General features: G+C 41.1%; 1 pseudogene; it reads left to right on the top strand.

Annotated features, from left to right (window-relative positions):
• Positions 1-2,150: 2,150 nt before the first annotated feature.
• LOC128532787 (olfactory receptor 52K2-like) lies at positions 2,151-3,037 on the top strand (annotated as a pseudogene).
• The last annotated feature ends 9,921 nt before the right edge of the window (positions 3,038-12,958 follow it).

Raw genomic sequence — 12,958 nt, 5'->3', positions numbered from 1 at the left:
ATGCAGTTATGCATGAGGCGGGGTACACCCTGGACAGGGTGCCAATCCATCGCAGGGCAGAAAATAATTCACTAAGCAAAAAAAATAATTTTAAGGTTTGGGGAAAAGCTGAGGGGTGACATTTAATGCACACATAATATACAGGTAGTCCCCGACTTACGAATGTTTAAGTTACGAATTTGAGCAAGTCCGAATGGATGAGGTTTTAATATATGTATATGGCACGAGGCATTTGGATAAAAAAAAAAGTGGAACCTTGGATTACGGGCATAATTTGTTCCAGAAGCGGGCTCGCATTCCAAAACTCTCATAAATCAAAGCAAATTTTCCCATAAGAAATAATGAAAATTCAAATTATTTCCACAGCCCAAAAAAATACATAAAAATAATTAATACAAAATATAAAATAAAAGTAAAACAAATTAACCTGCACTTTACGTTGAAAAAAGTAAAAAGAAATCCCGACAGATAAGAGTTTCCGTTCATGCGCGCAGGCGATCTCTCTTGCGCTGCGGAGAGTGTGCGTTTTGTGTGTGCGCGCACGTAATTTGACACCGTGCTGGTTCACACTCTCTCTCTCGCCTTGAGTGTGTGTGTGTGAAGCAGAGGGGGGTGCTTCACACATGCACAAACACACACACGCACTATAGGCGGGAGAGAGTGTAGTATATTGTATTTCGTTTTTATTTTCATTTATTTATTATAAATTAGCTTTTATTTTTAAGGTCACTGGCAGTCGTGTAAGCATTTTACTGCATATCGTACTATGTATGACTGTGTATGTGACAAGTAAGATGAGCAATAAGACCCAGCAGGGGAGATGTAACACAAATATTTTTCTAAAGCACCCACAATCATGACCTTGGCTCTCGCATATCCTGCACACTCATGAATACTTATGGACCCATTCATGCACTTCATATTTATGTTTCATTCGTGGATCATGCACACAAGTCACTTTAATGCATATTTGCACACACCCCAGTCATTTTTCTTTATTTACACAAAAACTTCCATCAGTTCTATGTTGTCTATTGCACAGAAATTTTTTATTTGTACAGAAATATTTTTTTTTATTTTGACCTAGCTAAATTTTATTTTCTATTGTATTTATTTTTATTCATATTTATTTCTTATAAATGAGCTTTTACTTTTAAGGTCACTGGCGGTCATGTAAGCATTTCACTGTATATCATACTGTGTATGACTGTGTATGTGACAAGTGAGACGAGCACTAAGACCCAGCAGAGGAGACGATTATTCACAAATCTGCAGCGCAAGAAAAAAAAACCATTAGCTTAGTTATGATCACGTGACACTTGGCTTCAAAACTAAACTTCCAAGTCAAAATGTATTAAAAATCTTTGCTCGTCTTGCGGAACATTCGCAAACCGCGTTACTCGCAATCTGAGGTCTGTGGTCACTATATACACATATGTGTGTGTGTGTGTGTGTATATATATATATAGAGAGATAGATAGATGGATGGATGGATGGATGGATGGATAGATAGATAGATAGATATATAGATATATTATATAAATAGTCTTTTGCTGATAATAAATAGAGTTCTTTCTGACACACAACGTGTGGGCGTGGGTCTTGTTTTTAGTTAATTTAGCTACAGTATTAAATAAAAATCTAGGAATATTTTTGTTATTTTCTATAAGAGTGGCGAGATACAATAATCTAGCAGTACTGAGAGCTTTTTTAATCGTTCAGGATGCTCTCCTACCATGCTATTTAGCAATTTAGTTTGAAGCTATTTGAATTCAATCCCTAGAAAACTAAATTATTTTGCTAAAAGTAATGAGAGTACTCTAGGTGACTATAACAATGGAAGCAATATAAATTTTTGTTGTTGTTTTGGCAACCATTTTGCAATTAAGTCATATTTGAAATGCAATATTTAAATATAATGATAATTCCCTAAAGAAACTGTGCAGGTTGCAAGATGTTAGATATATAAAAAAAATGGTACAATGTTCAAAGATTCAAAATGTTGACAATCATTTTATTGGAATTTACATTTATGAATAGAAAATAAATTCTACATAAAAATAATATAAAAGATTCTAACTACCACAGATTGTTCATAACATTACATATATACCGTGGCACATCAGAAGTCTTCAATAAATTTTGAGATGATGTTGGATCCTGTACAAAATATTTCATTCACAACATTTAGACTTACTGGTTTTCATGATTTGGGAGAATGGAAGCCTATTCTAACCATTCCCTATTTTCTTATGTTTACATTTTCTTCTACTGTGAACCTTACCCTCATATACTTAATTGTATCTCAAAGAGCTCTTCACTCTCCTATGTGTATTCTAATTGGTCTTATGGCGGTTGTGGACCTTTCTTTACCACTTTTTTATATACCAAATATGCTGTTAAGTTTCTTATTTAACTGGAAAGAAATTTCACTTGTTGGCTGTTTGGTGCAAATGTTTTTTATTCATTGTGTTGCCACATTTCATTCTACGATACTGGTTTGGATGGCTCTGGATCGTTTTTTTGCTATATGCAAACCTTTTTATTACCAGAAATACATGACAATGACCAACTTTCAAAAATTCATTATTTTTCCAGTTATCAGATAGTGTTCTTGATTACCACAATGGTTTTTTGGGCTGGAAAATTAAATTTTTGTGCCACAAAAAAAAAAAAAACACATGGCATTGGTTCAGCTGGCATGTGGAGATACAACCGTTAACAATATATTAGGGCTTTTAGGTATTTTTCTCACAATTACTGCTGATTTTATTTTTGTTACAATATCATACATAGTGATACTTTCTTCTGTCCTGAGAGCTGGTAAAACTTGCTTAAAGGCTTTTAATACCTGTATTACTCATATAATTGTCATGACAGTTTTGCTTTAATTGCCTTTATGTCGTATAGAATAAGAAACAATTTCTCTCCTTCTAGTCGTGTCTTCCTGAGTACAATGTACTTGCTTTTTCCAAGCTGTTTTAATCCGATTATATATGGAATAAGAACCAAAGAAATAAGAGAACAGTTTTTTTAATGGATTAACCATTTCAAGGTCTTTACACTGTAACAATATAATGTATATAATGGACCACTTAATAAACATCCTTTACAACAAATTATAATAAAATGTTTATATGTAATTAAATTATTATTTTATATAGTTAACTAAATTGAAATTGAATAGTACACAACAAACTAAGAAGCTTACCAATAACCAGCTTAACATTGAGAATGCAGACTTGTATTCAATGGCAATAATATGTACAGTAAATTGATTGTGACAATTTTGGAGAGGATTAAACGGAATGTAAACTAAGGTGGCAACTCTGGGGACCATTTAATTGCTAGTCCTCCCTGCGTCAAATAAGTATTTGATTACTTGAGTCAAAAAATATTAATATTTGGTACAGAAGCCTTTGTTAACAGAGGTCAAACTGTTCCTGTTGTTCCCTTTCAAAGGCTACACTCGATGCTGCGTGAAAACGCTATGGGAACATCTTGTCATGTTGCCGGTTGTGAAGCATGTGTGTACCAAACACGCCAAATTTTTGGCTTTTATAACCTCGGTCAGGTGACGTCATCTGATAGGACGCACCTGCAGGTTATAAATAGGAGTGAACCGGAAACATTCCTCAGATTCTTGTCTTCACCTAGTTGTGAGCGTGTGTGTCTAACCAGCAAAATAAGTGTTTAACTCACCGATAATGAGTTTAAACGAGATGTCCCTCCGTGTGTATAATCCATATCGGAGGGCGATCTCTACACTTTACTGCTTCGATTAAGTGCTACGCGCGCGCCTCGCATTCCGAGCCGCCGCGCATTCCTGAGGCTTAAATTTGTGCATCCGGCAGAGCAGTGAGAGACGGACTTAAAAACTCCTTTCTTTCGCGTTCTCATCGGATCAGGAAATCCCTCTGTCCGCTCTCAAGCGCGCGCTGCGCTTCTTGGGAATGGGCAAGGATAAACATCCTCTCTTGCTTCCGCGGAGATGGTAATAGCTTCTAAGCACTTAAATATAATAAAAATAAAAACATAGACGGCAGGTTCTGTCGGGTGGCCGGGGGCGGAGCCTCAACGAAGCTCTCTCCCCTTTTCTTAGCAATCTCCATATGAGTTAACCCTTTCATGGAGTAAGCTGTATTCATCCCGTGTTTTCCTGCCATCAACTTATTTATTTATTTAAATATAATTGAGGTAGAAACGCGGAGTTATATGATGACACCCAGATAGAAGAGACGCTTTCAGGCTATCTCTCTTCTGGGACATCATCCTTCCTGAAAAGCTAATACTTCCTTTCAAGCTGTGTAGACTTTTTATCTTCCCTGGAGGGAAAAGCTTTTCAGGCAGCAGGTCAGGTTGGCGCATTGCACACCATGGCGGTTTTGCACGCCTACCAGGCTGACCTGCTGAGAGACTTGAGTACTGGCGGGGCTCTGCAAGGTAAGGCGTATTGGATTTACGCCGGGCCACAGACTTGTCTCTTCGTGCAACAAAGCAGACGGCTTGTGCTATCGGCCGTTTTATGGCTGCTATGGTCTCCGCCGAGAGGCACTTGTGGTTGAATCTCAGGGGCATTAAGGAGAAGGATCGTGTATTCCTCCTCGATGCCCCATCTCGCCTCCCGGCCTACTTGGCGATGTCGTTAACTCGGTCGCCACTAGGTTCATGAGGCGAAGTTATATAACAAGCCTTCGGGAAATTCCTTCCCCGCCTTGCTCAAGAGTCGGGACTGTCGGCCACCCAGTCTCGACCGGGTCTGACTGTTGCGAGGCATGAAACACACAAGGAAGGTGTTTTTGAGCTGGGCACCCCCTCGCAAGATTGGGGTGCGTCACGCAATCAGCCTCAAAAGAGGTCAGACTGGCATATTGTCTTCACAAAGAAGCCCTGAGGTTCATGTGCCCAGGACTGTGGGGGATGGCCCCCCAAGCGGGAGAGGCACGCAGAATTCCTTTTAAAGAATGAAGTGTTCTCCCTGGCACCCCCAGGAGGTTGGTGTTCTTGCTCCGCCACCACTGGTGTTTCGGGCAACTCCAGTCTCCAATAAAATGTTAGTTCTTCGGGTTTTTCCTGCCGTGTTTCAGGATGCCGAACATCTAACATCCGCCCCGTTTAACCAAGCCGCTGAGCTTTGCCCCTTTCTGAGAAACTGGCAGCGTGAAAGCTACTGCCAAGTATATCTCCTTGGGCACTAAGCACTGTACAGAGAAACTACAGGATTCAGTTCTCACATCACCCTCCGCGTTTCAATGGCGTGGTCTCCACTTTCATGAAACCGGAAAGTGCAAGAGGAACGGGGGGCTGCGTCCAATTTTTTAGATTTTGCGGGCTTTACCGCTATCTAAAAATAAATCAATGGAAATATTGCCACAACACAGGAGGTTCCTGAGGTTCGCTTTCGGGGGCAAGCTTACCAGTAACGGGTCCTTCCATTTGTTCTAGCTTTTTCACCCGCACATACACAAAATACATGGATGTAGTTCTGGCTCTTACGACTCCAGAGCATCCGTATTGAATTACATGACTGGCTGGCCCAGTCTCAGTAGCTAGCGCTTCGACATCAGCATGTCGTTCTAGCCAATCTTTGTTTCCTAGGATTGAGATCCAATGCCATGAAAGCATGCTCTTTCCTGTTTAGAGGACAACATTTTTGGGTGTCACATGGAATTTGAGCGTAAGCGGGCACAGCTGTCTCCCGCTCGTGTCGAATCCATTCTCAACACCGTCAAGGAAATCAAGCTAGACCAGAAAGTGACCATCACTTTCAGAGATCTTAGCTCTTATGGCAGCTGTAGAGCATATCAGTTGTGGCTAAGAACCAGGGGATTTTACTCTAGGGCCAATCCCAAATAAGGGCTACGCACCAGGTGCTTCGTACCCTTCCTATGTGGTCCAGACCCCGGTTTCTGACTCTGGGTCCCACTCTAAGTTCGTCTTGTCGTCGCAAATGCTAACGACAGACGCTTCCCTCATGGGCTGGGGTGCGGTCTTAAATGACCGTCCAGCCCAAGGGAGCTGGAGAGGCCATCTTTTTGCGCGGCACATCAATTGCCTCAAAGTCATGGCTCTATTTCAGGCCCTAAAGCACTTCCTCCAGCAGTTGAGACTACCATGTCCTAGTGCGGGTGGACAACACTATGGCAGTCTCATATATTAATCGCCAGGGCGGACTGTGCTCGCGCCGCTAAATAGCTAGCGCACCAGATTCCTGTCCCTCAGGGCGATTTACATTCTGGGAAAATTTCATGTAGCGTAGGTGGACCTCTTTGCCTCGCAAGATCAGCAAATGTCCCCTTTACTACTCTCTGACTCTAAGTCAAGCTGGTCTTCCAGCCAGCGTAATTAAGACTATTCTAAGTACTAGGACTGCCTCCCCTCAAATAGAATGTATTTGAAAGTTGGTGCATGACGAAGCAGGTAGACCCAGTCCACTGCCGAATTGTTTCAGTGCTGGTGTTTCTGCAGAAAAAAATTGTCCTCTGGCTTGTGCCCCTTGTTGAACCACTAGAGTCAGCACCTCAGGTTTCTGACCCTTAAGATGGTTTTTCTAAATGGTGTTACCTCTCTAAGAGGATCGGACAGCTATTGCCCTCTCCTATGAGGCGCGTGGGCTCACTTCGCCTCTAGGAATCAGGGCTCATTCAACCAGGGGAATCGCCTCATCAATTGCACTAGCAAGAGGTATTCCCTTGCAGCAAGTATGTGACGCGGAGGGTTGGTCCTCTCCGCACACATTTGCCAACATGCATCCTATTGTTTTGAAGCCTTCTGTCCTCCGCCTTTACAGCTTCGGAGCAGGAGAGACATCACTTACTGTGTCCAGTACGTGCTCTTCAGATTTACGTCCACCGCATTAGCCAGTGGCGTAAGTCAGAGCAGCTTTTACAGGTTTTGAAGCCGCAAGCTGCGTGAGAGATGCTATTGCCCTCTCCTATGAGGCGTGTGGGTTCACTTCGCCTCTAGGAATCAGGGTTCATTCAACCAGGGGAATCGCCTCATCAATTGCACTAGCAAGAGGTATTCCTTTGCAGCAAGTCTGTGATGTGGAGGGTTGGTCCTCTCCGCACACATTTGCCAATATGCATCCTATTGTTTTGAAGCCTTTTGTCCTCCGCCTTTACAGCTTCGGAGCAGGAGAGACTTCACTTACTGTGTCCAGTACGTGCTCTTCAGATTCACGTCCACCGCATTAGCCAGTGGCGTAAGTCAGAGCAGTTTTTACATGTTTTGAAGCCGCAAGCTGCGTGAGAGATGCTATTGCCCTCTCCTATGAGGTGCGTGGGTTCACTTCGCCTCTAGGAATCAGGGTTCATTCAACCAGGGGAATCGCCTCATTAATTGCACTAGCAAGAGGTATTCCTTTGCAGCAAGTCTGTGATGCGGAGGGTTGGTCCTCTCCGCACACATTTGCCAATATGCATCCTATTGTTTTGAAGCCTTCTGTCCTCCGCCTTTACAGCTTCGGAGCAGGAGAGACTTCACTTACTGTGTCCAGTATGTGTTCTTCAGATTTACGTCCACCGCATTAGCCAGTGGCGTAAGTCAGAGCAGCTTTTACATGTTTTGAAGCCGCAAGCGGCGTGAGAGATGCTATTGCCCTCTCCTATGAGGCGCGTGGGCTCACTTCGCTTCTAGGAATCAGGGCTCATTCAACCAGGGGAATCGCCTCATCTATTGCACTAGTAAGAGGTATTCCCCTGCAGCAAGTGTGTGACACGAACGGTTGTCCTCTCCGCACACATTTATTACATTTATAGTTCGGATGTTCATGCTACTCCGGGCCCACGGGTCCTCGAGTCAGCTACCCAGACATAGTTCTGAGACCTTCTCGGCCTTGTGCGCACACGCTACACAACCTTGGAGTCCAGACACTTGCAGTGCGGCGGCGTTGGCACTCTCGTTCTCTCGTTTTCACGCAGCATCGAGTGTAGCCTTTGAAAGGGAACGTCTCAGGTTACTTTGCTGTAACCCTGTTCCCTGAAAAGGCGGGAACGAGATGCTGCGTCCCAATGCCGCACTGCCTATGTGACCGGACGTCCGTTCAGACAAATCAATCTGAGGAATGTTTCCGGTTCACTCCTATTTATAACCTGCAGGTGCGTCCTATCAGATGACGTCACCTGACCGAGGTTATAAAAGCCAAAAATTTGGCGTGTTTGGTACACACATGCTTCACAACCGGCAACATGACAAGATGTTCCCATAGCGTTTTCACGCAGCATCTCGTTCCCGCCTTTTCAGGGAACAGGGTTACAGTAAAGTAACCCGAGACGTTCTTCACCAGGTTTGCACACACTGCAGGAGGGATGGCCCACTCCTCCATACAGATGCCTCTAGATCTGTCAGGTTTCGGGGCTGTTACTGAGCAAGAGTTTCAGCTCCCTCCAAATATTTTCTATTGGATTTAGTTCTGGAGACTGGCTAGGCCACTCCAGAACCTTAATATGCTTCTTATGGAGCCACTTTACTTGGTTTTCCTGGCTGTATGCTTTGGGTCATTGTTCATCCTCTCCTTAAGACAGTGCAGTTGTCCTGTCCCCTGTGCAGAAAAACACCTCCAGAACATGATGCTTCTAGCCCCATGATTCACTGTAGGTATGGTATTATTGGGATGATAATCATCATTCTTCTTCCTCCAAACACGGCGAGTTAAAACCAAAAAGTTCTACTTTCTCCCATGATTCCTCTGGATCATCCAGATGGTCCCTGGCAAACTTCAGACGGGCCTGAACATGGGCTGACTTAAGTAGGGAAACATTCCGTGCGATGCAAAATTTTAAACCAAGACGTCTTGGTGTATTACTGATAGTAGCCTTGGAAACGATGGTCCCAGCTCTCTTCACGGCATTGACCAGCTAATAAGCAAGTAATCAAATACTTATTTGACACAGTAATTAACAAATAAATTGTTAAAAAATTATACAATGTGATTTCTGGATGTGATTTTACTTTTTTAGATTTTGTCTATCACAGTGGAAATGCACCTATGCTAAAAATTGTAGACCCCTCCATGATTTCTAAGTAAGAGAACTTGCAAAATCACAGGGTGATCAAATACTTATTGAGCTCACTATACAGTGTATATATAGCAGTAGCATGCTTTTAATACTTCGGGCCAATTCCAAATACTAAAAAGTACACTTTATGGTTAATACAAATATACTTTTATTATATCATACAGTACTCACAGTCACTACAGTACTGTATTGAAAATGTGTTACAAGTACACTAAAGGGGTTTAGAACCATTTACAAATGCTGAATGCATTTTATACACTATAACATGTTTTTGAAACACATTACATAAATAATTATGAGGCAGATTTTATTCACGAGTTCAACAGATTAAAAAAAACAGATTTCCAATCAAAACAAAAAACATTACTATAGTTTTTGCGGTTAACAAAACATTAGGTTGTCTCACAAACACACAAACAAAAATTGTTGTTCGAACAAAGACATTAGTATTAAAATATACTGTATTTGTTCAAACCTGATGTGTTGATTCTAGCTGTTATGCAGTGACTGGAAAAGGCAGAGGGCTACTTAACATTATACCAGAAGCAAAGTACATAAGATTTGGCAAAAATGAATTAGATAATACATTGTATAGTTTAAACTATGCACTTATTGTAATTTTAAACTACCAACCAAAAAACATAAAATTTACCTCATGCCGATGAAAATAAAATAATAACGATATGAACTTACACATGCAGTGATGCAACTTCCAGCCGTGAATTCAACCTCAATGGACTGGTCAGCCAATTAGAAAACAGACAGTCATAATATGTCCGTCTTCAGTTTTTAACTGGCTGGTATTAAAAATATATCTTAACACCTTTTCGTCAAACAGAATCTTGACAGTTTTATTGCCACTTTAGTTGACCTTTGGATGACCCTTAGGAATTTGCAGGGGGGGGCTATGCGTTGGACATCATTTTATTTCATTCATTTATTTCCTTCACTTATTTCATTTATTTCATTTATGTACGTATTTACTTGTATTTATTTAGACATCGTTTAGACAACTTATTTATTTCATATATGTTTTTTTTTATTTACATTTTGTAAGAATTTGTTCAGTGTGTTTTGTTTTATTTTGAAAAAATATGCTTAGTGTGTGAACTCATTTCAAGATGTTTGTGCTAAATTATTAAGACGGGGAGATGTATTTATTACCAACGAAAGAACAGGGAAACTTTTTTTCAGTGTGATAAGAAAAAGCGTGCATTACTTTGAATGCCTGAGGACTATCGAACTTGTTATTTTTTCAACTTACTTAAAGAGAAGAAGAAGAAGAAGCATTACCAGAGAGTGAGAGTCCCGAGTCGTTGGCGGAGGGATTTAAAAAAGAAGAAAAAATGATCTCGATGATACGACTAAAACGTTGTTGTGAACATGCGAGCGAGTCTGAGAAAAGAATAATAAGGAGACAAAAGCAAGGTCTGCGGGTGAATGGTTTTACAGTGTGAGCTTGTCTGATGTTAAACGCGCGCAGCGCATGAGCAAGGTCTCGTCTGGTGCGGAATGCGCGCAGAGTTTGTTGAAAGGGGAATCAAATGAGTTTCCTCTCGGCCGTTGTGATTGGCAACTAGTGGCCTAGTGTGTGTGTGTGCGCATATGTGTTTATGTCCATGCATGTGTAGCAGATATCATATTTACATTTAATTTCATTCAAAATCTCTCTTTTTTATTATTAATTCTTTCATATTTTTGATATTTTACACTCTGAAAATGATTATTTTATTGCTAATTTATTTTAATGTTATTGTTATTCACTTGTGTTAAAATATTCGGTTATGCTTGTGACTGGTAAAAATCGGACACGGCCTCTTTAAGAGTTACTGCTTCTCCCGGTTTCGGCTGCTCTCCTTTAGTTCGCGCGCGGTAAGAGTGGCTAAAAGAGGTGAGTTCTGATGAAAAAAAATGTTTAAGTACAGTTGGTTTGTTGCGAGTAAGATGTATTTTTGTGATAAAAAATGTAACTTAATTGTATTGAAGCACGAATAGAGACTGTTTAATGCATGCTTTCTTTGGAAGTGACACTATGTTTGAACTCCTTGGCTAAATTTTCAAACTAATGCCAGAGTGGGGGGCTGGTTATCTCCGACTGCGGCACCCAGACTGTCCGCCACAGAATTAACGCTGCTTTAACACTCTCTAACCCTCTCTAAAGTCTGGATGCGCTCCTTTAATGCTGATATCTTCTCCGTCAGAGTGCTCACTAACACACACCTATCGCAAGTAAAATTACCACTAACGACGGAGGAAGAGTGTCTAAACATCCTCTACTCCACACACTGAACAAGCTGAATATTATCCATTATATCGTACCTGAGTCGGAGTTTTAGTTGTTTTGAGCTGAATTCCATTTGTTGTTCTTAGAAGAAGAAACTTGTGCGTTCTCCAAAAAGCGCAAAAAAACTGGAAAAAAGGCGAAGCCAAATAGTATGAAGATGTAAAAACTAGTTGCTGTTAATATTATTATTGTATAACCGAAAAATATAATTAACGCTGTTTCAAACGCGAAACTTTCGTGGCAACAATACGAAAACAGGAAGTATTAGAGGTTGAACCTCCGTTATTTTCTTCCTGATACTATCGATTTTTTCATTAAAGAAGTCTTCACTTCTAAACTGTGATTCACAAGTAATCTGCCAGATCTGTCCCAATTTCTTATTAGACTTATAAATGCAGATGATCTAGATGAAGTAACTAGCAGCAGAGGCACTATTTTTACCAGTACATTAGACACTGTTGCTCTCATCAGATTAAAAAAAGTCAGAGAAAAAACACTTGCACCATGGTACAACAGTCATACTCGCAGCCTAAAGAGAGCAACCCATAATAATGGGATGTAATACTCTCTGCGGGCATCTTAGGTTTAGGCGAGCCACTGTAATAAATAAGAACCTGGGATTGTTTTGGTTTCTTGCTATCAGCTGGCTAAGATGCTCGGTCCTAGCAGTCTTAGAGCCTGTCTATAGACTAAAACTTCTAATTTAGTTTTTCTCTATTTCCACTCGAGGTTATGGGTTGCCCTCTTTAGGGTGTGAGTATGACTGTTGTACCATGGTATACCACATTATACCACGCGCACACACACACACACACACACACACCCCTCTCATCCACAAATGCTTTAACTGTTGTCTTGTAAATGGTTGATTAAACCTATGAACACAGCTGTTCAGCATCAGTCCTAAACACAAGCGCAGGGTCTGTTTTTGTCCTTAATTAAAAGACATCAATACGTTAATAATTTACACAACGATAACATTGTTTATTTTGCGAAAAAAAAAGTTAATAAGCAATAATTAAAATAAAACAAACCAGGAAGTAAGTGTTTCATACATTAAAGTGCTGTGTATAACCAAGTGCCCCAACAAATAGCAACAGTGTAGAGAGTGTGTGCGCTGTGGGGGATTGGAAGGTAAATGAGAATAATCATTTACAAGACAAAAGACATTTGAAGATGTGTTATGCCCTAAAATGACCCTTCCCCCCCTTCCCCCATGCTGAACTCATCCCTTATGCAGCACAGCTAAAAATATAATAAAAATTACACCAAAGTGCTGCAGGTTTGGTGTCTGTAAGCTTTTTCCAATCAGAGTTAAATGGGGGGCATTTTGTGGCTGCCCCAGTTACACTCTACTTAGATATTACCTACCTAGCCTTTGAGTGTGCCCTAGCCTAGCCACTGGGTATCCCTTGTCTCTGTGTTTCTGTGCCTCATTTACCTAGTGTGTGTTGAGCTAATAGGTAAGTGTAGCTTAGTGCATGTCGGGCTAAAGACATGCTTAGCTAGGTGAATGTGTAGCTGACTGCCATGGTTAAGTACTCTTAACCATGTTTAGCTAAAAGCCATGCCTAGCTGATTGCCATGTCTTTAGCCCTAGTCCCGTCTCTCGTCTCTTTTCGTCCCTCCTGTCTCCCGCCTCTCTCTAGTGTCT

This window comes from Clarias gariepinus, chromosome 11 (assembly GCF_024256425.1).
Source record: "Clarias gariepinus isolate MV-2021 ecotype Netherlands chromosome 11, CGAR_prim_01v2, whole genome shotgun sequence".
Classification (NCBI taxonomy): Eukaryota; Metazoa; Chordata; class Actinopteri; order Siluriformes; family Clariidae; genus Clarias; species Clarias gariepinus.
This window is presented reverse-complemented; position numbering and strand designations above follow the sequence as displayed.